Genomic DNA, 26,694 nt, shown 5'->3' with positions numbered 1-26,694 from the left:
ATTAAACCCAAAAGATAGAAAATTAATATCTTAAAATTAATTTGTCTAAATTAATATCCAAAAATATTTTGAGTAGAAATATCTAAGAATATATTACATGGAGATATAGCCAATAATATACCGAGTAGAAATCGATCTAAGAATCTATCAAGTCAAAATAGTTCCAATAACTTGTTCAGTAGATATAAATCCAAAAATGTGGTGAGTAGACATATATACAAAAATATTGTTCAGTATCCAATAATTTAAAATGTCTAATAAAATCTCATAAACATTGAGAAAATTTGTTACACTACAAGTCTTAGTTGGTCTAATTCCACGACGTGACATTTAAATAAGTAATTGCATTAGATTGACTCACCTTACGTTGGAGTTCTTATCTTCATGAGAGTTATCATCTAGATTCACTCTTTATAAGGGATTTTTATCACTAAATGTAGATCTTGTAGCAAAGGAGGAGTTTGAATTCTATGTTTTGAGCTTTGTATCTTTTGGCTACTTGAAACTTTTAGAAAGATGCTTGACTTGTTTGAATTTGAAAGGAAAAACCATATTACATGAGTATCTTGTGAAGCATATTTCAAGTTTTGCCTATCCCTTTTATCATTTTGGTGCCATTAATTAGATATAGTCATCACCTAAGATGGGCCTCCTATCACTAGAGCTTTTATCTTTATGGGAGAAATCATTTATTATGTATTGTTTTATTAAAGAACAACAAACATGTTGGTGTGACAGGTCAAAGTGCGTTAGGATCAAACTAGCAATGCGTTAAGCATAAATTATACCAAATAAACTAAAGATTATATGCATCAATCATATTGTGTGTTTAATAAGACTTAGCTGATTATATTAATTTTGACAATTGTACCTGATGCAATATGATCCTATAATGTATCAACCCTAATATATGATAGTTCTAAGATGACCAAAATATGATATCTTTAATGTCTATGCTAGACCTAAAAGAACTTGCATATGTTAATCCTTATGTTTATTCTAGTCATGAAATAAAATTAAAATGCATCCAGCTTAGCATTTATACTATCCTTACACAAATTAAAACTATATATAAACCCTATTATATATATTAAAACTAGCATAAAATAAAAATACACTAAGTCTAGCATCTATACTAGACTAATATAAAACAGGAATATATATATCATCAATAACATTTTAAAGAGAACTAACACAAAAAAAAAAAAAAAAAAAAAAAAAAAAAAAAAAAAAGAAAGTGTAACATTTGTATTAGAATTAATAAAAATCAATGAAACATATTTTAACTCTAGTATCTATATCAAAAGTGGTATCAAATGAAAAGGCATCAATCTTTTGCAGGATTTTATTAATGCAGCTGCTCTTGGTGATGACTTTTTGGATAGGAAGATGGAGTTCAAAGTTGTATTTTTGATCTTCCTTCTTTATGGGTGCTCTTACTTGTGCACTGTAGAATGTATCTAGGTATTCATGTACTTTTGCCTAGTAGGGATCTTGAGCTCATAGGTTTTTTTTTTTTTTTTTTTTTAATTTTGTAGCTCTTTTGAGCATTAGTGAGCTCGAGGTCCCTTCAAAGACTTTGTAATTTTTTTCTATATTAACGCGTAGTCCCCTCCATGGGTCCCCCCCAAAAAAAAAATAAAATAAAATAAAAAACTATGGCATATGTATTATAGTTTATACAAAATAAAAATACACTAAGCCTAGTGTTTGTACTCAGCTAGATACAGACCTCAAGCATATGCAAGCTCTAGTGTATAAACCAAAACTAACATGAAATAAAAATACATTAAGCTTAGAATTTATTTTAGGCCTAAGACAAATTTGATGAATATGTTATCATAGGAATTTGTACTAAAATTGACATGAATTATAAATGTAATAAGCTTAGGATCTACACTAAGATTGATACAAACCAAAAGCATATGTCAACTTAAGACTAGCATTGTATTAGGCCTAATTCAAATCAAATGTTGGTGTCTGTATCAAAATTGGCATAAAGTAACAATATTTTAAGACTAATATTAAATTAGGCCTAATTCAAATCAAATGCATACATAGTATCTGGCATCTATTCTAAAACTAAAATAAAATAAGAATACATCTAGCCTACATACATATATATTTTCCAAATTTATCTAGCCCGCATATATCTTAATGGAAGGCAAATAAAATATGCTCTCATCCAAACTGCCTATTATCCCTTCCTAAGTATTTAGTAATTTCTCTTGGATGCAATTCTATAATCAAGAAATCTCTAAGGGATGTCCTAGGATTGCAGAGTTATCTACTTATATACAGGTACTCGTCAATGACTTTAAAGGATCTTAGTAAGTATCAAGGCTTATCATTATGCTCATGATATGAGCTATAAAGTTAGGGCATAAAATATAAGCCTCCATAAGTCTCTCAAAATTTGGAATATGAAATTATAAGTATGTAATAATTAGTGCTTCTCTAGATAAAGAAATTATAGATTTATTCTCAACATAAGGCTTGTGTTTGAGAGTAAAAGTATAATATTATAAAATATCTATTAATTTGGTATTTTCATATCTTATCTTCATCTATGTGTTGGTAAACTTAAGGTACTTGTACTTGTGTGTAGTATGAACTCCTTATGTAGTATGTAGTATATCCAATGTTTGAGTGATTGAATGATTACATAGAATTCTTTATCAAAATGGAATTCCTTTATATTGCATTATTTAGTTTCTCATTAATGTAGGTTACAAGATGGTTATTTTTACTCAATCTACCCCTCCCTCAATGTCTATTTTTGAGGGATAACATGTAACCTCAAATGCCTTAGAAAGGGGAAGTAGTCTTAAAGACTTGGAATTTTATCAAAAGCCCCTTGAACACTAGTTGTTTACTTAAAATTGCTTTCTATAGGATATTAGTGAGTGGAGAAACTATAATGCTTAAAATTTTAATAAACCTCATATAAAATTTTTCCAAACCATGAAAACTCATAAAATCAACAAATGATTCTGGTGTTAGTCAATCTGTAATAAAGTTGAACTTTAATGGATCAAGCTTGAGCCCAAAAGTAGTAACTACAAACCCAAGAATATGACTTCTTAACTGATGAAAGGAGACTTATCTAAACCAAACACAATTCATTGATAAAATCAGTTAGGGGGTTTAAATGCTGACCTTCATTCATCCCTTGATCTAATTCTAATATGGTAGTAACCACTCTTAAAATCTATCTTTATAAACTAAGTTGTTCTAAAAATTAGATCCATCATTAAGTCTTAAGTATGGGGAATCTATACTTGATGAGTATCCTATTGGTAGCTTTGATATCAATACACTTTTTCTGTGATCTAATTTTCTTTTGTGTCGATAAAGCTTTGGTAACATAATTCCTAGATCAAGGTTTTTTTTTTTCCTAAGTAACTCCTTAATACACAGGTGATACTCAAGCTCTACTTGTAGAATTAACTAAGTATTAGCAGAATAGTAATTAGTGATAAGAATAGAGAAGAGTGAAGATCTAGAGATTTTAGATAAGGAAATTTAATTAATTTTATTGCCAACATAAAATGGAAAAGATTAATGTACCAATGATGTTGTGGTATCTTTGTATCCCTTTTAAAATGGCCCTCAAACCTCATATTTGTATGGGTGTAATTAGAAAAGGTATACAAAGAATAATAAAGTATATCAAGATACTTAAACATCATTGGTCAAAGTTTTGATCTTGAAGATTGAGGCTATTGATTGGTTTGGCCAAGTCGCCAACTAATTGAATATAATCATTGACATGTTTAAAGTCATCCCTTTGCAAGATAGAGTCACCAAATTGATTGACAAAACCACCAACTTGAGAGATTTAATCATCAACTTATATAGAGGAAATTGTCAACTTGTATAGAGGAGGTTACCAGCTAGCTTTAGATCCTCAATGTCTAAATGCACTAGTCAATGTCCCCACGGGTCAAGTGAATTCATTAGAAGCTTAAATTTGTTTGATTTAACTTGAATCAAGTTTTTTAGATTTTTGGGTGTGTAAGTTGATAAGATAATAAAGAGGTAAAAAACACTTATTATTTAATATAAATTACAAATGTCCACAAAATCAAATACATAAACTTTATGAGAAAACTTTTGGAATATTTAGTGTTACTTTTAGGGGTTGTTTAATCAGATGTATTATAAGTTTATAAACTAAATGGTGATTTTTTTTTTTAAATTTCAAATGTCTGATTAGAAGAGAAATAAATGCAAAGTATTACATCACTTAGTTTAATTTTAGTGTATTATGTATCTATGTAGACAAATAAATTTGGGACATATTGTGCATGATCTTGCCATTATGTGAACCTATGAATGAATGCCATTTGTTACCCTTGCTTAATGATCATAACTATAATAATTGTAACCTTCTCCACCTTGTTAAATGTTAATAGATGACAATGGTTTGTGACTACAAATGTAAATGTGACCTCACACCTTATGACATGACGATCTTCAGTCGTGCACTCATGATGCAAACATGAATAATGATGCATCCATATTTTGAGACATAGCACCTGAGCATGAACAATGATGCCACCGTTAAGAACATGTCTTGTTCCTTAAGTTTACTTTTTTTAATAATTTTGTATCAGTTCCAACCTAACAAAGAAAATTTCCACATGTTCGTAACATTATATTCAAATATTTTGTAAATTTTAAATGTTTTATGCCACAAATTCTGTTTAGAGAAATCCTTTTTCACCAGATTATATTGAGGTGGATACTTATATAAGGTGGACTATACATAAGTGTAATTCTATAAATACTATTGATTAAAAATCTTATAGTTTCTATCTCATTATTTTTAGAAGAATAAAAAAATTAAACTTACATTTCTTAGTATTAATTTTATTGGAATGCTTCAAATTTATGTAATGGCCACAATGAGATGATTATATAATAAGAATACATTTTTTAATAATTGATATTTCTTTAAAAAATTCTCTTTATTAGCATAAATCTTGAGGTTATATTTGTGTAATAAACTTCCAAAATTAAATTTGTGACCATCCAAACTTTAATTTCAACAAACTTATAGTCAAAATGAACGTTCCAATAAGATAAACCCGTTGACACTAATAATGATTCAATTTAAGTGCAAATGAACCTAATTAATGCATTTGAAGCATAATTGGAAGTTTTATGATATTAATTGAAGAATCAAATGATCCACAAATCTTATATAATTATTATAAATTGAGCAAACAGATAAGATAAATCCAACCATCCTAAGATTTTTCCATTTTAAAATTATAAATGTAGTTAACAATTGAATCATGGACTACAATAACAAGATCAATATGAGCATTCGATGGAGTATTTTAGATTATGATCAAATTTACAAAAAAAACTTGTGCCTTAAAAGTACAAAAATAAGGTTGCATTTTCTATAATAAAAGAGGTTCTAGAGCAAAGAGAATTAAAGAACTATAGAGCTCTACCTGACATTCAATGTTAAAGATTATAATCAACAATTTCCACCATCACCTAATTTGTACTATGTATCTGTTGACACATAACATGTCATAGAATCAGATAATTATTCCCTTTGATATGTAGTCTTATCTTCATCAATTATGAAAAAGGGTTAATTTTTATATCTTTAATTATTAAATGGTTTATTTCAATTGAGCCAATCACATTAGTTTTTCACCATTTTGGTTTTTTCAGATAAAAGATTCTTTTTTCTTACAGCTTCATTTATTTGCATGCTAATTTTTTATAAAATCTATAATATTAAATACTCTATCATGTAAATTTTCTAGCACATTACCATTTAATTTTGTCTATTGGAATCATTCCAAATAAATTTTAAATATTTCATTAGTTGGCAATAAATCACTCAATCAAGTATAACATAATATATGTGGTGAAGATCAATTAGGCCTCACTTTGAAGGATTGTATGCATAATATGGAAGCTCATTAAGTCTCTTTCAAATGCCCTTGAAAAAAACATGAAGACAAGACTTTTTTACGTCAATTTTAGTTGACCTTTTATATTAAAGACACAAAAACCTGTATATAAAACTAAAATTTTCAATTTTGAATGTACACGATCATACAGTATGATTGGAGTTCATATGTATAAACAGTTCAAAAATTGTTGCATACAACCCTGTTGTGAATTGGTATGAATCAATTCGTACATGATAATCATCCAGTATGAAACAAGTTCATCCGGTACGAATAGTTGGAAAATTTTCACATTCGTTGGGACGAGAAGTGACCTAACAATTTTGTACTTTAAAAGGCATGTACGAATGGTGATCGTACAGGATGATCCATCTGCAAAAAAAATATTTTTGAGCAAACAGGGACCCATCCATTTGTACTATAGAAGGCATGTATGAATAGAGTTCGTACAGTATGATCTATACTTAGAAAAAATATTTTTGTGCGAAAGAGGACCCGTCTATTTCTTACTCTGGAAGGCATGTATGAACTGTGTTCATATATTGTGAGCCATACTCAGAAATTTTTTTATTTCTATTCGTTTGATTGCTCGTCGGGAAAATAACTGAATAAATTATCTCGTACAAAGTTCATTCATATAATATGATTAGTTTAAAAATTATTAATTTTATACTCTCCCTCGATGTGTGTGTACTGATTTACTCAATTATAATCATACTCTTTCAAACTTAAGAAAATAAAAAATACACTTCAATTACAATAAACTCTAAATTGATCTTGATTTGAAGTCTTCAATAATCTGAAGTATGATTTCCCTGAAATATTAGTACACACAAGAGCAATACAATTCTACCTAAGTATGTTAGGAGAAATAATAATGAAAGCAATAATATTTGGAATCATAAAAAAATATATAAGTTGTAAGAATATGAACAAATAAGAATTAAATAGTAACTATCTCAATAATCTCCCCCTTTTTAATGATAACAAAACAATTATTGTTTGAATAAAATTGAATACCCTAAATTTCTTCTTAACTCCCCCTAAATGAAAAAATAGTGAATATAAGGGAATTTATTTAAAAAACAAATCAATTTTTAATTTTTTTTCATAAATAACAAAACACAAAAGAAAAAATAATCAAACATAAATAAAAATAAATAATATTTCTCCCCCTTTTGACAACAACAAAAAGAAGGAAGAAGGGAAAGTTGAAATGAAAGAAGTCATATAAAAAACCTTTAATAATTGATCTTGAAAGAGATTGAACTATAATTATAATAACAAGATTAATATCCATTAGATAAAAATAAAGACTCAAAACATTTAAATTAAAATATAATATAGATAAAAAAATAGATCAAGGTCATTAAGCACTCTACACAATGAGATAAAGCGAATTATTTTACAAGTGACGAAATGAAGATTAGATAATTTCAATTTTCAATATAAAACATAATTGAAATAGAGAGAATTATTTGAAAGTTGATAGTACTTGTTCGAAAGTGCAAACTCATTTTTTAAAGCTCAATTGAAAGCACTTAAGAAAAATAGGATTCCACCTACACCTGAACAACTTTTTAATCCTGATAAAAAGACAAAAATTTTAAAAGCTAAAAAAGATAATTTAATATATGTAGATTAATAAATCATTTTTCTAGAGTAAGATGCTTTTCTTGTAGATTACTTGGGCATATTTCACACACTTATACTATTCATAATAAAATTCATTTAGTGTGGAGACCTAAGATGCATAAAATAAGTCATATCAAACTTAAATTTAGTTTATTTTTGCCAAAAGGAGAACCCAAACTTGTTTGAGTTCCTAAGACTAATATTTGATTATCTTATAGAAACACTCATACAAGACCTCATGAGAGCATTTGGTACATGGATAGCAGATGTATGAAGCATATGACTGGAGATACAACACAACTCATATCGCCAGAAGCCAGGAATAAAGGTAAGGTTACCCTGAGAAATAATACCACTAGGAAAGTGGTAGGCACAATTATGATTGGAAACTTGGACAACTTTTTCATTGAGAATATTTTACTTGTAGAATGCTTAAAGTATAATTTGTTGAGTATTAGTCAACTATATGATAAGGGTTATAGTGTAAATTTTTTTCACTACCTACATATTAAGCCAAAATGGGATTGATGTATTGTAAGGAACTAGGGTAAACAATATGTATATGTTTGATTTGAATTGTATTAAATATTTTAATGATTTTTGTCTTAAAACCATTAGTGATGAATCTTGGTTATGGCATAAGAGACATTGAACCTTAGGAAAATTATCCAGAAAAACTTATGAAAGGAATATCGAAACTAGACTTTATTAAGGATTACCCGTGCGATGCATGTCAACTAAGAAATAGGTGAAGTCCTCCTTTCATTCCATTAAGGATCACCTGTGTGGTTAGCATTATAAGTCAAGGAGGTAAAGTATTAGGATTTGTGATTGTTGATGATTTTTTTAGATTCACTTAGGTTAAATTTTTATTTCATAAGAGTGAATCATTTGAGAAACTTATAAGTTTTTTGACATAGATTCAGAGAAAACTAGGATGTGAGATTTTATTAATTCGAAGTGATCATGGAGGTAAATTTAACAATGAAAAACTGGAAGAGTTTTGTAAAGAGAAAGGAATTGATCATAATTTTTATCACCTAGGACCCCTCAACAGAATGGGGGTAGTCAAAAGAAAGAATAAAATATTAATTGAAACCTGTAGAGCCATATTGGTAGAATATTCATTTTCAAAATATTTTTGAGCTGAAGTGATTATTACAGCTTATTATGTTTTGAATAGGGTGAATATTATATCCAAATTGAATTAGACATCCTCTGAACTTCATAAGGGTAGAACATCAAATTTGTCACATTTGCATATTTTTGGATGTAAGATATTCATTTATAATAATGGGAAAACTTCTTTAGGAAATTTTGATCCAAATTTTAATAAAAGAATTTTTCTTAGATACTCTAGTATTGAAAAATCTTATAGAGTTTTTTACAAGAGAACTTTGATAGTTAAGGAAACCACACATGTTATATTTAATGAATGTGTTATTTTGGAAGCCAAGGTTGGAAGAGGATCATATTGAAAATAACTCTCAAGGAATTGAAAAGGTGAATTTGGAAGAAAATGTAGAAAAAGAAAACACTTTTTCCTAGAGAATGGAAATATTCTAAGAATCACCTTAAGAAATATATTTTAGGCGACCCTAGTGAGGGTGTTAGGACTAGACATGGACTTAGCAAAGAGGTGAATCATTCTGCTTTTATATCAATGGTTGAACCCACAAATATAACTCAAGTATTTTGAGTTAAATTTTTTATTTTGGCATTATAAGAAGAATTGAATCAATTTATAGGAAATGATTTTTAGGAATTAACTGAAAGGCCTATGGATTAAAGTTTCGTTAACTAAGTGGGTGTTTAAAAATAAAATGAATGATTCAAGAGTTGTGATTAGAAATAAGAAAATATTGGTAGCAAAGGGATTTAATCAAATAGAATGGATTGATTTTGAAGAGACTTTTGACTCTATATCAAGACTTGAAGCAATAAGGGTTTTATTAGCCTTTGCCTATTTTAAAGGAAGTAAATTGTATCAAAATGGATATTAAGAGTTCTTTTTTGAATGGGGTGATACAATAAGATGTTTATGTTGAGAAACCTCTAGGTTTTGAAAATTTGAAATTCTCTAATCATGTGTTTGAATTAAAAAATATATTATATGGACTAAAACAAGCACCTAAGGCTTGGTACGAGGGATTAAAAACTTTCCTATTATAAAGATCTTTTGTAAAAAAAAGTGTGAATAACACTCTCTTTTTAAAGAAAATAGGAGATGATATGCTTATTGTATAAATATATGTTGATGACATCATATTTAGATTTACAAATAAAAATATTTGTGATAATTTCTAAAAAATAATGAGTACTAAATTTGAAATGAGTTTGATGAGATATTTAAGTTATTTTCTTAATTTTAGCATTAAGAAAAATAAGAAATTAACTTTTTTTAATCAGTTGAAGTATATTATGAACATCTTCAAGAAATATAAAAAGGATAATGCTAAACCTATAATTATACCAATGAGTTTCTCAGTGTAGTTGGATAAGGACCCTAAGAAAAAATATATTGATCAAAAGAAATTCAGAGGGATAATTAGATCATTACTTTGCATGACTGCTAGCATACCAAATATAATGTTCAATATTTAATTTTGTGCTAGATTTCAATCTGATAAAAAAAATCACATTTGATAGAAGTAAAAAAAATTTTAAGATATCTTTTTTGAACTCAAAATTTAGGGATTTGGTATCCTAAGCACAATTGTTCATTTGAAATTATTAGATATTCTGATTCATATTTTGTAGGTTGTAGGGTTGATCGAAAAAGTACATATGAAACTTCTCAATTCATTGAAAACTCTTTAGTTTCTTGGTCCAGTAGGAAATAGAATTTAGTAGCTCTATCTACTGCTGAAGCAAAGTACATTACCTTAGGTAGTTGTGTGGTATAAGTTCTTTGGTTAAAATAATAGTTGATTGATTTAGAATTTTTAATTAGCACAATTCTAACTTTTTGTGATAATATTAGTGCATTTGCATTTCAAATTATCCTAATCAACATTCTAGAACCAAGCATATAGATATAAGGCATCTTTTTATTAGAGATCATGTAGTTAAGAGAGAGATTGAATTGAATCATGTTACTATGGAAAATCAACTTGCAGATATTTTCACAAAATCACTAGCCTTCGACACTTTTAGCACCTTAAGAACCATGTTAGTGTGATTTATCTTAATACTTAAACTAAAATTTTTGCAAACTTTATGTGTTCTATATGTGTGTATGTTTAGTTTATCTTTATTTATTTGTTCTATTTTATGTTGTGCGTTTAGTTGTGTATTTCCTTATTTCTATTTTTGTGTGTTTAAAAATAAAAATAAAAAAAGAAAAATGATGAATGAATAATTAGTTTTTGAGAATTTTTTTTTCTGATTTTCATTCCTTATTTTTAAGTGTTCTATTCGTACTATACAAAAAATTTTCATCATGTACAAATTTTGTAGCATGTGCATGATAGGTTTCAAAGTTGAGCATGTGAAACGTAGTTTTTTTTATAGGGTTTATACTGTATGATGACATCATCATCCTATAGGATTTGCATAGTTTTTCCTGATCACATTGGGACGATTATCTGAAAAAATGTTAGTTATTTATTGCTGTTTGTACGTACAAAATCATTTTTGTCTGTACGATCCAAATGTCAGTTTCTGTAGGGGATGAAACTAACTGCTTTTAAAATGATCTTTAACATTATGATAATCTTGGAAGAACACCTACTCGTTTGTATGATTGTGTGGTCAAAAAGCTTATATGAAAGGATGCCTCGAAAATGGCATTTTACAAAAAGCCATTTCATTTTTGGTCATTTCCGTTCGTACGTATGAAACTATTTTCATCTTATATGATTTTACAATTGTGCGTACGATCCAAATTTTGTACAGTATGATTATTTGTTTTTCCTTAAATAGAAGGGTATCTGAAATCATTTTCATTCACTTTCATATCCATTTCAAAACCCTCTAGAGCCCTCGTCTTAGAAAAGGCTAGTTCTAGCAAATGTCCTCGTGGTTCAAGGGAATCTTCTTCTAGAAGTGGTGGGGATGATAACATTCTTACTAAGAAAAATGAGGATACCTAATTTAGGTATATTGCTACCAAGATCACCCCCTCTAGACTTCACATTCAGGATGATCTTCATTTTTCTGTCAAGCTTTTATTTTCCTCTACTCAACTTTCTTTCATTCTCACTCTCAATTATGCCTACCATAAAGAAACTTTCTAATACTTCTTGGCCAATATGAGAGTTAGTGAGGATGACTCTAGGATATCTTCTTATGTGTAGAAACAACTTGTATAAATAACCAAGGAAGATTTAGACAACTTTCTTCATCTAAGAACACAAGGGATTCGAGCCCACACTTTGACCTCTAGAGTTGACTTTAACTGGTCTGAAATTAATAAAGTTCTTAGAGGTGTCTCCCAAGTTAGTCATTTTCCTCGAACTTATACTTTGAATTAAAATACCTTGATCATCTAGCATGTTTTAAGAATTTCGATTATTCCTAAAGCTGTTAATCAAGTAAATATGACTCCACTTTTATCCACAATCACATATATGATTATGAATAAAAGCCCTTTGATGAAGCCCAACTCATTATAGACTACATGTACAGACTTTCTGAAATTGGACTTCCACACCATAAGAGGAAGAAAAATGTGGCTTTAGGACATCTTGTTGCCTACCACTACAGGAAATTCAAGTATTACTAACATTTTCTTCGACAATTAATGATAGATTTCTGACGGTTTTTTATAAAAATGATGGCTTTCTAACAGTTCAAAAACCACCAGAATAAACCGCATAAGAAATGATTTACAACAGTTTTCCAACAGTCAGACATCCAGTAATTTCCAGCGTTCGTAGTGCCGGTGACCGCCGTTTAATCATCGGTGGCTTACCGACCATCCGGCCATCAAAAGTGCCAGTATTAGCGGCAGTTAAACCACCGGGTCACTGCCAGTAAACTATAATTTTTTTATCAGTGGCTTACCGACCATCAAAACCATAGGTTTTACCAGCGGTTAAACCGCCGGGTGGCGCCGGTTGACTGATGACAATCGCCAGCAAATCGCTGGTATTTACCTGTAGTTTTATTATATTTATGATGGCTACAATAAGTCGTTCGATATCGAGATTTTCAGCGGCCAAACCGTCGGTTAATACCAGCGGTCTAACTGCCGGTATTTTTGGCAGCTATAGGAGTGCCGATCATACCTGAATTTCCTGTAGTGTACATTCTTCATAAGAAGAACAATCTAATTCATGTTGATCCTCCCACTGAATTGTGTATTTACTAATGCCTCTTTTCGAGCACTTTTGAGAGAGATTAGAATTTTGATAGTGATGATTTTGAGGGAGAAGTGGGAGCTTCTACACCTGCTCTAGCACCTGCACTTGGACCTGACCAAAACTTCTACCAAGAAATGGTCCAGAGCTTTGATGGATTAGAGACTCATTTTAATCAATGTTTTGATTAAATTGAGAATCTCTTGACTCAGCAGGATGCTTGTTATAATGAAGATTTAGGTTTGATCCGTGGTCAATTTGACATGGTGAACACGAATATAGCTATGATGAATAGCTTTTTTTTAATGTTCAACCCACCACCTCCTTTATATCAGGGCCCCTCTATTTTTTTGACGTACTTTATTATTGTTCTTTCTACTGAGCTTGTGTGTTTGCTGTTATGATGGTTTTTCTTCTATGAATATGATGTTGTTTATATATTGTTTAGTTTTTATGTGATGATGTTAAGTGTTGTTATGATTAATATCATTTGAAATGAATGTATGTGACTTATTATGGTACGTATCAATGAAAAGTGATATGATTTGATGACATATTTTAATTCTTGCTTCTTGAAATGTTAATATATCTAATGAGACAAACTTTTTGAAATTAATCGTTGAAATGGGGCTATAAATTATTTTGCTCTATAAATTAATTTTCTTATGAAATCTAATCTTTCAAAAATTTAAATTAAAATTATAACTAGATTTAGATAAGGAGATTAATTTCATGTTCTTTTAAATAAACATATTTAAAATATAATTATTGCAAGATTGATATCTTATTATTATTTTTATTTCCTTTTCAATATGTTTATTTTTGTTATTACTAAAATTTGAATTTAGATTACTTATTTTGGAAAGACCTAACAAATAAATCGAAAGAAATGCACAATATGTGCAAAAATAGAAAAGATGTGCAATGGTTCGCAAAGTGAAAAGAGGCATAAAATTAGTCCAAATAGAAAAGCTGCAGAAAGTGTGATGCAATTTTTTTAAAATATATGCAATGTTGCCAATTAGAATTTTTTTATTATTGTGTTATTTCCATTATCATTTAAACTCTAATCTAAATCCATCTAATTAACAATCATATTCCATATTGAATTTGAACTTAACTAATCTTCATTTTATCATTTTTACAATAATCATCTTTATTTAAATTGTCTAGCATGAATAAAGACTTTGATTAACTATTCTTATCATAACTTGTTCTTTGATTTAAAAATTTGAAATTTTCTTGTTCAATATTATAACATTAATATTGTATTTGCAATTGATTTAAAACCTTTTTCTTTTCAACTCTTTTAGTTTATCTATTGAAACCTCTCATTTCAAGTTGCACTTTCCTTTTTTTGTTGTCAATTGGGGGAGTTATAATATTATTTTATTGATTGATAATCATTATTTGATGATTTGTGTGCGTGTATGTGTATGTTTTAAGTGCATGTGTGATTATTGTTTGAATGTTCGTTCATATTCATGTTTTCTTGTTTGAATATTTTTTTATTTGGTGTCTTTTATTTTCAGGTTTATTATTTTTTATCTTCATGGAATCCCTTATTTTTTAATCGATCATTCATTTAGGGGGAGCTAAGGAGAAAATAGTTTTAAATGTTAACTCAAACATTAATTATTTTGTCATCATCAAGAGGGAGATTGTTGTAACTTAGTTTTCATAACTATATTTTCATATCATGTGTGTTTTTTATGATTCCAACATATTATTATATTAATTACTATTTCTCCTAACATATAATATAAATATTACTTGTGTTGGTTGTGTGTACTAACATTTTAGGAAAATCATACTCTAGACAGTTGAAAACTTCAAGACAAATTAGACTAGGATTAATTGTATCTGAAGTCTATACTTTTTATACTTTTCTTGAGTCTGAGAGAGTGTGATTATAATTGAATAAGCATGCACACACATACTGGGAGATGTAAAAATTTGTAACTTTTTAAATCTAATAGTACTGTATGATTTTAGATCATACGGGATGATTTAGTGTGAGTGTTCCCTATAAGTAGTTAATCCAATCATGGATAAAAAAAAATTCTAATTACTGTTCATACTATACATAGTTGCCTTCGAATAGAAGACCTCTAGAGTATGAAATTGATGCGTAAACGGGTAAATTTTTTGAACTATTCGTCCAGGATGATATTGTGTTTATACAAACGACATCCGGAGTATAAAATTGATGCATACACTTTTATCCATATGAACAGGTAAATCTTTTGAACTATTCATCCATGATGAATTGGGTTTGTACAGATGAAATTCAGAGTATAAAATTTGTGTGTATATTTACATCCATACTAACATGTAAATTTTTTGAACTGTTCATCTGGGGCATTCTTGGGTTCTTACAAGCGATGTCTAGAGTATGGAATTATGTGTACATTTTTGTCCATAAAAATAGCAAAGTTTGTCAAACTGTTCGTACAATACAAACTTGTGCTCGTATAAATAATTCCAATAGTATGAAATGGACTCGTCTATTTTCATACCAAGCAAAACATGGTTTGGTTAAAGTAGTTCATACTATATGATGTCAATTCATACAGATGACTTTATGTGTATGAATTTGGTTCATACAAGATCATATGAGAAAAATTTAAACTATTCTTACGTATAATTATAGATCGTACTGTATTATTGTGGACGGTCATAATTGAAATTTTTTATTTTCTGGACGGTTTTTGGTGTCTTTGATTTATATAGTCCTAAAAATTGACTAAGGACAAATACTTCTTCATTTTTTTTTTAAATAAAAAGTGTGAGAGTGATTTGGGAGAGTGTTTGAGAGAGAGTTCTTGCAAGTTAAGAGTGTGAAGGATTCATAAGGTTACTCAAAGGTGAGAATCTCTTTGTGTTTGTACAAAATCTCTTCTTTACTTCTTTGAAGATTCTTGAGGAAAGATCATTGAAGAAGATTCGATTCTCTGCTGACACTTGGAGAGTGTAAAAGGATGTCGGTTCTCTACAGATATCAGGAGGGTTTGAAAGGATGATGATTCTCTGCCGACACTTATAAAGTGTGAAAGAATAATGGTTCTCTGTCGACACTTAGAGTGTGTGAAAGGATAATGGTACTCTGTCGATACTTAGACGGTGTGAAAGGATGATAGTACTCTGCCACACTGGGGATTGGTGGAAGAGAGAGTAATTATAAAGTCTTCTCCGCCTTACTGTGGGAGAAAAAGGATAGTCACTTTGGTAACAGTGCAATACCTGAAGAGGGAGTCTTTAGGGAGTACGTGAACGTAGGTCTAGTAGGACCGAACCACTATAAATTTTCTATGTTCTTTTTATTTTTTCGTAATTTTATTTTTCTGGACTTATATTTTTTTGGTTGAAAAGTTTTTTTTGGAAAAATTTTCTTTGTACAAAAAGCATAAAGCAATTTTTTAAATTTTTCAAGAGATTTTAAATAACCGACTCACCCCCCCCCCCTCTTGGTTAGCATTGGTACAATTAGTCCTATACTGACTTTTCTTACTTTTTACTATTATGTGTTAGAATTTCCTATTTTTCACTACATATTATTTATTAGATTAGGTAATTGATATGAATGTTTATTTAATTAATGCAATTTGTGAATTGATGTGATGGGTGTTAGATTACCCTTAGGATAGGAAGAATATAGTTTCCCACTGAGTTCTTGCATGTGGTCACGCTTGTACATGGCTAAAATAAAGGGGGTAAATTGAATATTTGAATTAACAAAAATTTTTGTAGGTGCTAAAATTGTTAAATCCCCCATAAAATTTAAAAGTGTGTGGCCAAATGTGACCGATATTTTATTTAATGCACATATATAAACTGCTTGGGATGAGGATTATTTTATTTAACTGCTTAGGATAATCGTTTGGGTGACTTAGACTTTTCTTTTACTATTGTGATGTAATTTAAATTCAATCGGGTTGTGTTACAAAGTGTCTTTGAGTTGGGGACACTACATCCAACATGGAGCCCAAAGAGAAGGAAACATCCCTTAGGGGAGGGTTTTCTTCCATTTGGGCATCCAAAGTTAGGATGATTTTTAATACCCAAAGAGAAAACAAAAAATCCCTTTAAAGGAGGAAAAACAAGTGGAGACTTGAAGAGTATCCCACTCAAAATCGCTTGTATTAGTCTTAGGATTAGAATTTGAGTTGTTGTAAGTGGTACTCGGCTACTTTTAATTTTTGTAAATTTTGGGTTGTAATTAAAAGGTATTTGCCTATGAACATTTTAATTTATTTAATTAATTTTATTGATTGATTTAGTGATTTACTTTGTTTGCACATAGGGTTGCCTGCTTATCTTAGTTTCTTCTGTTGCATGTTATTTTTTTTAGCCTGAATACTCATAGGATATTGAGGGTATGCTAAAAATATTTTCTACTTAAATCAAATAAAGTTTTAGGCTAACATAGAAACTCTAATGATCTAAAAAATAAGCTCGAGATTACTAAGAGTATGCATAAGCATATTTTTACCTTCTCTTACTTATTAGGAACCTCCCCGCCCACGGGTTCTAGTAGACCTCTATATATACCTATTAGGGTGGAGTCCTTTCAAGGGGATGTTATGCAATCTCTTTGGAAAAATTATTTTTTAAGCTTTTTTTAAAACTGATTCATACAAATTCATGCATTTTATCAGTCAATTAGCATGCATTGTATTAGAAACTAATTAAAAGATTCTAAAACTTTAATTGTATCTCTCTTTAAGCATTTTCACCCTACATAAGTTAAAGTGGCCTATTAAGATCATCTCTAGATGTTGGCCCCAACTCTTCAAAACTTTAATTAACAACATCCTACCACTTTTTCATAAAAGACCAAATTCATGAATTTTAAATCATTTTTGTGGTTAGATGGCTCCCCAATCCAAGTCAGGGTAAGTCCAGGTTTTGTAATGTATTAGCAAGACTTGGGTCACTATCGTCTAGTACCTAATTTAAATTTAGGTTCTAAGATAGGTTTAGGCCTTAAGACCTCAATTTTCATAAAATTTTCTCAATCCAAAACTTAAAGCTCAACATTAGAATATGTTGAGGAACTTCTAAATTGTTTCAGAATCAAGAATGCCTCCCACCCTTCGTCCTTTGACCCCTAAAAATAAGTGCTCAAAATTTGATCCAATACTAGTTACAACTCCAAATTCACCTCCTCGATATCACTCCTAAAAATATGTAAAATAAAATTTCATCATTATTTTAATCAAGAGTATTCGTAGGAATTCAACCTCCCAATGATGTTATTAACTATGAGGTCTTGTGTTCATAGGAAATTTAGAACACACATCTAATTTTCAAAACTCAAGTAATTTTATTTAGGAAAATTGAAATCAACGACGATCATTCTCATCATGTTTGAATGATTGATGATATGACATCTCCTTCCCTATGGGAGGTATATCATTTATCATAGTAATTTTGAATATGAAAATAACAATGTTTCATCTAGGTTATTATAATTAAATACAGTTAGAACATTATTTTGACCCTTTGGGGTCATACATAGTTCTTCCTTGGATTGGATTAATACAATAGGGATGAAATTTTCAATTTATTTATCTGAACCCATAAGGGAATGATATTTTTGACTCTTGAGATGATATATCTTTCATAATAGTGTGTTCAATTTTGAGACTGAAATTCAAAAGTTTAACTTTTCAAATTGCTTTTTCAAACTCCACAAACAACCCCACAACTCAAGATAATATATCCTAAAAATTTTATTGGTAGAGTATTGGTTATTCATTTTAATGTTATGATCTAATTTAATTAATTAGATTGGTGATTTACTAAAAAATGATTATTTATTAATTTTTGGTATTTAATTGAATATTTTAATATATTAAATGATGGGTCCATTTCTTAACATTTTGATTTACTTAAGTTATAAGATTTTTGTTTATATTTTTAATAAATATTAGACCCTAAGATAAATAAAATGCCACTAAGTTTGTTGTACTTAAGATTACTTATAATTTGTTATAATTTTTTAAAGTTTGGGTGTGTTTTTGAATTAAGGTTGACTAAAATTTTGGCTTTTTTATTTTAATAAATTATGGTTATTTAATATTTTTCATAAATATTAGACCCAAGGATAACTCCAATGCTTCTGAATTTGCTCAATTTGATGTTTTATAGAATTATTTATGAACTTTGGAGGTTTGAGCATTGAATTAAATTATTTAATTGAATAATTAGAGTTCTTTTTCTTATTTTGCTCCAAAATGTCTCTTGAAACCTTCCCCATACGTTAGGAATGAATTACGGGGATGATTCCAAGTGTTCAAAATTTATTTTGTATTTTTTATTTTTTTTTATTATTTATTTTATTTAATTATTGAATTTTCTTTTTTATTCAGGTTTGGTTAAATTGGAAGTTTGGTGATGATGCTTTTAATTTTATCAGATGTATTATTCAATACAAAAATTTTGAGCAATTATTTATATTTTTTTGATTTAATTTGAATTTGTTACATTCTTTTGAAGTTTCAGGCACCACAAAGGGATTGATTTTTGTTTTACTTAATTTTTAGATCAAATGAAATCCAAATTAAGTGAAATTAAAACCTGGGATTTATGATTTCACTAAGTTTATTTTTCTAAAGTTTCACCTTTATTTGGTGTGTATAGAATTTCCTAGGATTTTACAAAATTCTCTAGACAAATCCTTTAATTATTTTTCCTAGGTCTCAATAATCTTCTGATGGGTTTAAAATTTGGTCTAGCTAACCTCATACATGGAAAATCGCACTAAAAAAAATTTACAGAAAAATTCTACCTATTTGGAAATTTATGAATTTTCAAAATTATGGCTCCAAAATAGAGCCATCACCTTGAAAATTTATTTCATAGTAATCATAAGCATACCATAACTTATAAAAATTATTGAAGGTGTATAAAATGTACAAAAATCATCCACCAATAATAGAGTCCAATTTGACCATTGGATTTTAAGAAAATTGAAGAAAATAAATTTTAAACAAATACAAATATCTCATAATACAGTAATTAAAATGATATGGAAATATTTTTAGAAAATAGTAGGTCTCAAACCCATTTCTAACGAGCACAAAAACACTCAATTTGGAAGAAAATTAATTTTTTTTGGGATTTTTCGAAGTTATGGGAATTTGAATTAGTTCTTAAATTAACTTTAATTAAAAAATGCGGCCAATCATGAGAGAGGGAATAACGTTTGCTTTCTTCATATGGGACACATGGGGGATAGTGGAGGTGCCACTTATCCATGTCAACAAATGTTTCAGGCCATCCAATTCGGCGCAGTTTAGATCAACGACCTAAATTTGGCCACATCACCTGCTCCTTATTTCCAAAGAATCTGAGTCCAAATCCCAAGGAAGGCACTTAGATCTGAGCCATCTGATCAACTCAGTTCAAAGGAACAGATGACCCAGATTGATTAAGATGTTTTAGTTCCATTTAATCCAATCTTCAAATGCTCATAACTTTTATCCAACCATCTAAATTTGATGAAATTTGAAACATTGGACCTACATAACCAGATCTTTCAATGCCTATAGTTTGGAGTTTCGTGCATTGAGATCTAGGAGTATTTTCAATTTGATCCTAAAACTTCAAATGTATATAACTTACTAATTATTTAAAGTATTTGTGAGTTTTGAAGCTTGTTTATCTCCTTAAGAAGCCCTCTTCAACTTTGTAGAAGACCCCAAAAGTAGGTTATTCATGTATTAAAAGATATCTCTAAATCTTAACTTTCTTCATATCTCAGGGAGAGTTTTAGAGAAGTTGGAGGAGAGATCTTGGGGGTTAGAGTAAGCTTAGAGAATGTGAAATAATGGTATGAGAGTTTTGTATCTTTTAAATCAAATCAAGCCCTAACTTTTGAATGGTTGGTTTGGATTAATTGGAGAGGAGTTATGGATGTTTTTCATATATCCAAGGTAGTTGGGATCCAGGGAAATGGAAGCAAGCTTGAGTGTGAAGCACTTAGGCTCATGTGAGGGGAGGGGACCACTTGTTATCTTATTTGGCTAAGTCAATGCTTAGACTTGATTTAGGAGCTGGTTTGTGATTGCTTTAATGCTAATTTATATGGATTAGGGAGGAGAATTATGGAGGTTAATGGAATGGTTAATGGGGTTTGACCATTTTGATCCATTTGACTCATATTTTAGCTATGTTGACTTGTTGACCAAATAACCAGTCAAAGATTATTGGGATGGGTCTTAGGAAGGTCATGAATGTTGTAGGAAGATACTCCAAGAGATTTGAGCCCAATTATTGGGAGTTTGGATTGACATTCAACTATATGCATGGATTTGACCTTACATGGTGAATTGATCAAGTCAAACCAATAAGGATTTGACTTATGAAGGTGTTGGAAATACATGGAGCATGCAATATAGTGATTTTGAGGGCTCAACTTGGTTTGGAAGTGCTTGAAACATTATATTTGACTTTGGTTATGTGTATGGTTAATTTTGGTTAACTAGGTTAAACCAAGGCTCAGGGTTAAGCTCAACAAGTTTAAAAGGATATTTTGGACCCAATGGAGGTGATCCCATGCGATAGTGAGGTCTCATTGTATGAAATGCATGTTTAGGCCCTTAAGGATATTTTTGTCAACCATGGTTCACTTGGTCAACTAGGTCAAACCAAAACTTGGGTTTATATTCAATACACTCTAAATGATATTTATTAATGCATTGGAAGATGTTTCAAAGTTTGGTTTGAATGAGCCATATTGAGGTTTAAGGGAAATATATATTTTCCCTTAAGGATTTTTGGTTTAGTGGGCCCATGGTCAGCTTGTGTCCACCAAATATTGAGTATTATATTTAACAAGTTATAAAGATAATTATGAACATGTCCAAAGATTTTGGGGAAGGTCCCAAGGTCAAATTTCACAAGGTGTATGGTTTAGTGGCATGGGTGTAAATATTTGAATGTTTTGTAGCCTTTAAAAATCAATTCAATTTTATGAGTTAAAGGGGTATGATTAGCCTCAAATTTGGAGGGTTAACCTTAGATACATGCCTAATAAATATGCAACTGATAGATCATGAATAAGAAGTCATTTGTTTTAGTTTTGAGGTGATAGACAATCACTAAAAAGGATTATGAGATATAGGCTTTTGGTTTTAATTTTTTGCTAAAGATTTTGGATTTGATTTTGGTTTTGGGGTTTTTTTTTTTATTAATTAACCTCATCCAAGAAGGAAGTCAACATTCATTAGGTTACAGGAGATACAGACCACATCTTGAATACTGTTGAACTCATCCAAACTAATCTCAACTTTTGTCTTTCCCTAGAATTTATCTTGTTGTTATCCTATCCACCAGCTTTCAGACTCTCCTTCAAGTAAAAATATTGCTAACAATACCTTCCAGTTCTCTTAACATTGTATATTATAAAAATCTTCTCTATCCTCGCTAGCTAATCTTCTATAACCTGAGCTCCTATAGCTCCTGTGAATAGTTGAGGCTAAAATTTATGATATATATATATATATACTCTTCTTCCTCTTTATTCCCAAATAACTTGCTCTATGTATCACCAATTATCTATTCTAGAACATTGGCCAATTATATAATACTATCTAATGGTATAGGAGGTACACTATATTGCTCATTTGACATATTTTGCTCCAACAATTCATATCAACTGTTCACTTGCAAAGTCTTGTTTGAAAAATACACATATGCAATCAATTATGTATGCAAAATAATACACCTTAATCTACCCAAGCTTACCTAACTTACAATCAATTTTTATATCTATGATTTATAATTTAATTATTCTAACAACTGCTTTAATATCATTTGTCATGTCCCATAATCTAAATTGGAAGGTTTCTTTCTTTTATCTTTTAATATATAAGATGAGAGTTATCTATTTCATTTTATCAATAATAATATCAATAAAAATAAATCTAGTGATAAAAATACCAATATATATCGGTATTCTTTGCTCTAAAAAATATGTACAATACTTAGGAATCATATAAATGCAATATATATCGGTATTCTTTATACTCATCCAATTATGAGTATAAAGAATAACTAAAATAAAAGAAGCAAAATATCATGAATCCTGGTCATTCTTACACTCATGATCCTCTGCCCTGATATGAAATCATTTAAATCACATATAATGAGCTAAAAAGCTCAAGAAGTCACTAAATCATGTAATTGAACTCAAAGCATGATAAAGTAGTATATATATTGTTAGTCAGTTCATAACATCAATAGTCAATATAATCATGAATCTGTGTAGAAATAATAAAAATATGTAATAGCAGTAAAATCTATAAAATAGTAAAATAGTACAGTATAAAAAATAGAAAAATAGTGTTGTATATAAATAATATAATTGAAAAACAAGTAAATTAGTAGATTAGTATATCAATAAATTCATATAAAGATGAATAAGTAAGCAATAAATAGTGCTTTCCAAATCATACATCGTAGCAGTAAGGAAATATGTAAATCAAGAAACCTGAAACATCTATAAAAACTATCAAAATCTAAAACAATGAAGTATTATCAAATTACTATGCAAATGAGATTAAATCATTTTATATCATTATGAAATAAATATTCTATATGACATGCTAAGTATAGAAGTTACGTGCTCAATAACAGTAAATTAATAAATAGTGAATCAATAGCATTATCTTCAGTATCAATATATATAAAACTAGTAGTATAGCAAAATAGTACAATAATAATAAAATTGTAATCATCAGAATAAGAAAAGAGTACAATAATAGTAGTTCATTAATATATATTCAAGTAATCATAATAAATAAGTAAGGAGTTCTAGCTTGCGTGGTGTTTTTCTAGTAGTCGGTAATTAGAAATCAATAATTATTAGCTCGATAAATATAATCATCACTCTTTGTCTATCAGCACAGTAATAATTCCTTATAACTCCTAATAATTATATCACAAAAATCAGTTGAGCATAATACCAAATCATAATATTTAAAAAAAAAAAAAAACTCGTTGGCCTACCATCCGATATAGGTCAAACAATTTTTAGTGAATGTTAGTAAAATTAGCCTTTATTTGTCCTCACATATATTAATATGACAATATTGTGACAGTAATAACAGTCAATTATAACTCAATAACATTGTCCTATTTGTTTCAATGCTTGTATTAATAATATACTTATATTAAAATATAAAAATTTCTATTTCATGTAAATCGTTTAAAATATAATAACTTTTATTTTACCCGTGAAAATTATACAATCAACTAGTAAAATGTCTAGAATAAGCAGTACTATAATATTTAAACTGTTACACATTAAAAGTTCACTAAAATAGAGAAAAATATAATAAATTCAATTTAAATAAAATTGGATAGTCAAAATAAAAAACTTTAAAAATAGAGATATGATAAAAATCACATATTTTTATCTGAACAATTTTTTGTAAAAAATGATGTAATAGATCGATGATTAAAATGCAACTTTCTCTTTCCTTTCACCTCTTTTCATCCCCCTTCTCTGCTTCCATCCATGACATTCCACGGCATAGGTGGGTGAGGGAGGAATAATGAGTGAAAAAAATATAAACACTTCTAGTGTGTAGCAATGTAATGCCACCACACAACACTGCAGCGCTACATGCTAAATCTATAATATTTGTAGAACAGATACTTCAATTCACAACAATAATTTCTAGCGCCTTTGCGCTCACAATCCAACACCATGGCATCACAATCCCAGCGCTACAATGCTCCAGTTCAAACAAATTTAAGATTTTTTATTTGTAAATTCATTTTTAAAATCGGGTTGTTGCACTATAAGGTGAGAAGGAATGAATTTATCCCACCTTCTAATGGAGTATTTTCACTTAAAATTTTTCAAAATTAAAATTCAGATTGTGTTTATTCCAATTTCAACAAATGAATAATGAAATTAAATGTCTAAATAAGATGAATCTAATAACTTTATCATCAAAATGAATGTCTTGACAAGATGAATCTAATAACATTAACAATGATTCAATTTGTATTCAAATGAACTCAAATCTAGCACTTGAAAATATTTAGAAGATTTAGGACATTAATTTAAGGACTAAATGCACTTCAACTCTTACATGCTTGTAGTCAAATTAAGCAGATCTAAGAGAAAAAAATATGTAATATGCCCAATATTATTCCGCCAAATTTTATCAAAACACTCCTCTAAATAAATGGTGCTAAATAGGGCTCCATTATCTACATAAGAAAAGTTTTTGGAGCTAAGAGAACTAGAGAGTTTATACTGGATATTTGATGTGATAATAGCCATCAACAATGACCAATATCATGATTTAATTTCTATGGTCCAACTATATAGAATCAGCATTTATATCGTATTGAATCTTTGTACAAATTAAAATATTAAACTCAACCTCGCTATAGTTTTTTTAGCAGATAATAATATTATTTATAAAATTATTATTTACAAAATAGAATAATGTGATTTCACATCTTTTGTTCAAAATGATGAACACATAATTCTGCCATAATAATATATTATAATTTTATTTTTAACAAAAAAAATGTCCAAAAATGAATTTAATCTAAACAATATTTTTAATAGTAAATTTTAATTTTTTTAACAATTAAAATAATGATATATGCTGCTATAAGTATAATAAAAAGAAAAATTCAAATAAAAATAAAATCGCATTCACTTAATACATTTACAACAATCATTTATAGAACACAATAAATCACAATAAATATATAATTTATTTTCGTTGCGTATCCGATATGTTTGGGTCTGTGCTGTACTGTACGCTGCAGGCCTAAGCCTGTAGCTGCGCTGTCATTACCTATGTTGTACTTTCACCTACCCTACTTTGACTCGTTGACTGCAGCTAACGTTGAAGGGCAGGGCCAAACCCACCCGGTCACGATCAGGGCGCGACGTTATCACTCACGTGCGCGCTAAGCTAAACCCCACACTGATCTAACAGGCCAGCTCCCTCTGATCGCGTCACTACACGTGTCTCTCCCGCACTCGTCCCTTTCACTATATATTTTTTTTTGGAGTATTTGGGAATATAAATTTTTTGTTTTGGGAAATTTTGGGGCATAAGCCCTTCTTCTATTAAAAAAAAAAAAAAAAACATTACAAGTAATGACTGTAAAAGAAATGAAGCAAAACCTACATAAGTAGAATAAAAACTTATGCAGGCACCAAAAAATTACAACTATACCATCAAATACCTACAAAAAGATTAATAAAGCACCAAAACGTGGTAATTGAAGCAAAATCTTTGAGGACTCAGGCTGCTGACCAACTGACAACCCGATGAATAAAAAGCCTCCAATAAATCCCCTGGTTGCCAAAGAACGACCCTCCAAGGAAAAAAGGTCCAACAGTACTCATCATTGTCCCCAATAATACTCTCAGGGCCCGAAGCAGCTTTCCTGGCTCCCAAAAAGGAAACCAAGAATATAAATTTATTAAGCGGAATTTTCCTAGATTTTTTTTATCAATTTACATATAGATAACATTTGAAATTTAACAAATTTTATTATTTTAATTATTAAGATATATAAGCTTTATTTTAGATAGCTTCATTTTAAAATAATTTTTTAGTATTAATTTTTTAATTTAATTCTTTTACTGAAAAATATTATTAGAAATATTAGGAATGTTATTCCAAAAAAATGTCGTAGTTTATTTAAAAAAATTAATATTCATAATATTTTTAATCTAATTTAAAACTTTAAATATTATATAAATAAAATTTAAATTTTGATATTTAATTTATAAATATATTAAAATTTCTTGGTGGTTTGTCTGT

The sequence above is a fragment of the Dendrobium catenatum genome, unplaced genomic scaffold (genome assembly GCF_001605985.2).
Source record: "Dendrobium catenatum unplaced genomic scaffold, ASM160598v2 fragScaff_scaffold_488, whole genome shotgun sequence".
Classification (NCBI taxonomy): Eukaryota; Viridiplantae; Streptophyta; class Magnoliopsida; order Asparagales; family Orchidaceae; genus Dendrobium; species Dendrobium catenatum.
The sequence above is the reverse complement of the archived record's forward strand: the minus strand, read 5'-3'. Positions refer to the sequence as shown.